This window comes from Prunus dulcis, unplaced genomic scaffold (assembly GCF_902201215.1).
Source record: "Prunus dulcis unplaced genomic scaffold, ALMONDv2, whole genome shotgun sequence".
NCBI lineage: Eukaryota > Viridiplantae > Streptophyta > Magnoliopsida > Rosales > Rosaceae > Prunus > Prunus dulcis.
The window spans coordinates 16,632-19,543 of NW_023010051.1; positions in this window are offsets into that span (position 1 = coordinate 16,632).

Below are 2,912 nucleotides of genomic sequence, written 5' to 3' on the forward strand. Positions count from 1 at the left end.
TCTGCTGCAAAAACTCCTGCATTCACTCCTTTTGCAGACTTGTAGATAAGACTGACTATCACATCCGGCTCTGAAATGCTTGTCCAATACGAGTCAAAGAATTCTATTATCGTTCTTAACCAAATCCCATCAATATTCTATTCTTTTGTGAAACTGCCAGAACCTCCCAAATCGACTCTACTCCTTCAATTTAATCCTCTTTTTACTACTCGGTACCACCATTATCCCAATTTATAACTCTCAATCCTTTTTACTAGATCCACCTATCTCACTGATGGATCTCTGGCTGACTAAAGCCTGAGCTAACACCTCCAGGGTCTATTGAGTGTTAGGATCTCCCTGCCTCCTAAGTACAGTAGGTACGGCTCCTGACGAGCCTTTACAAAAGATTACTCTGCCGGTTCCGATACCGGTGCAGTTCCTGTCTGATTTGGGAATCTCATCCACTTACATCGAGATAACTATCTAATTTTCCTATGGATACCACCACCTTTTGGGCCCCATTTGAAAGAAAACGAGGATGCACCGAGTGCAAAGTCTACAGGAACCAAATTGACAGGACCTGACCCAATTTCCGCTTTGGAATCCGAGTCGAATCCGGTGCGTGTCCGACATCTGGCGAATGTCGGGCACAAAAGACCTTTTTACCCTTCTCGTCTTAAATTCTTTTCAGATTTTCCTTAGACTTCTGCCGAAATTTCCTTGGACACCCAAAGCTGCCCGCGCGTGCTGGAGCGCGTGGGCGAGGGTAGTGATGTAATTCTATAAAGTTTTGTGACCCTCGTGTCGTCACGAGCGTATGGGTTTTCGCGGATCTCGATTCGGAGTCCGTTTGAGCCCCGAACAGATTTTCCATATAGCGCGATCCGTGGGTGCAGTGTCGTTAAAACGTCGGATCGCGCTGAATTTTGGATATGTCGGTCTACACGATGTCAGGATCGTGTAGGATTCGACGGATTGCGAATCGGAGTCCGGATACTCCGGAATCGCGAACCCTGGGGCTAGGGTTTGGATTTTAAGCGATAATGCGATTTTGGCCAATCCTATCGTCTGTTTTGGACCAAACTCGTCAAACATGGTTCCCTTTTTGTAAGGAACCTTCAGGGAAGCCCAGATTGGCCATCGGAGGTCGTGGACCCACGGGGTCCTGGGTCGGCCGATCGGGCAGTGTATCGCTTAGCTGAGCGTCGGACCTTTTGAAACTGGTCCAAGTGTTTGAAAAGGCTAGTGTGGGCTCAAGAGTAACTTGGATTTGAACGCACGTATTTCTAGGAGCCGGGGGCAGGGTGTTTAATTTAATTCTTTTTTTCAGCGGTTTATTGATTTATTGTTCATGGATAATCAGACATCAGAGGTCCAGCCGATCAGCAGGAGGAACCTTCAAAGGTCCAAATTAGCTCGGACCATCTGTGAGTGGACTTTCTTTCATGGATTATCTTATATAAATAAGTTATATAAAGGTTTCCATAAATAAGATTTTATAAGTGACTTTATACAAGGATTTTACCTCGATTTTATATAAATAAGTTTTTATAAATAAGTTATTATGATAAGCGAATCTTATTATTTGATCTTGAATAAGTATTTTGCAAATCTTTGAGCATGTTTTATACTGTTAAATATTTCGAGTTACATATATGATGAAAGTTATGTTTAGTAGCATACCTCGAGTTTTATATAACAGAATAGCAACAGCATCGAGACTACAGTCAATTTATCAGATTTCAGAAAGTTACCAGATTTTTAATTAGACCACCATGTACCCGTTTCTTTATGGTGATTACCCAGAGTCGGACCGATGTCTACGGACATCCAGTCTGATTATAGTTCAGTCAGTGCACTTGACTTTGCCTCACGAGTTACGGGGACGCTCGGACCGTGAGTGCCAGGATTTGCGGCTCGGCAGACTTGGTGTCCCGAGACCTGCCAGGATTGCGGCTCGGCTGACTCTGTGTCCCCGAGACCTGCCAGGATTGCGGATCAGGCTGACTACGGTCCCCTGCATCCTGCCAGAGCGACTCGAGCTGACTTGGTGTCATCGAGGAATCTGCCGGCGGGACAGGCTGATCATAGTCCCCTGATTTCGCCAGTTTGCGACTCGGGAGGACTGTGTGGCGCCCGAGACCTGCCAGGGAATTGACGGATATGACAGGGGTGCAAATAGGTGGTATTTTCAAAAGGATTTTGAGTTTTCTTTTATTCAAGGATGACTTTCAGCGATTTTATATCGGCTTTTTAGTATTCGCACAGTTATATCTCTATATCTTTATTCTGTTATACCAGTTCTTGATTCCTCCAGGCAGTGATATCTTTGTATATTTGATCGATTATGTAAGTTTATTCATCAGCATACTGATTCATGCTTATAGAATCTTTTATATTGAGATATAGTTAAATTTTCGATATATAAATATATATCCCTAGTTATTTCAAAACGGGGGTATTATATTCTGGATTGTTTTTAAGAATTTCACTTTTTGTCCACTCACAGTTTAAAACTTGTTTTTCGCCCCCAGGTCGTAGAAGTGCACAGGATCCACCACCGGGCCACTCTTAGCCTCCGCGCTTCAAAGTCAGGTAGGGTTTGTAGAAAAATCCTTGAAAGCCCGTGAACTTTGGAAAATTGCTCTGATATCGAGCTTTAGTGGAAAAACTGAAACTGGCAAATATTGGTTTATCCTATTCTGGCTGTTGGTGTGGATTTGTTGAATATTTAACAGGTGAAAATTTTGGGATTGGTCAAAATACAGGGGAGACTCTGCCGAATTTTCGGCAGAAGTCTAAAGGAATTTTAAAGATAAATTGAAGTAAGAAGGGTAAAAAGGTCATTTTTGCCCGACATTTGCCAGGTGTCGGACACGCACAGGACTTGGCTCGAATTTCAAAGTGGAAATTGGGTCGGGTCCTGTCAC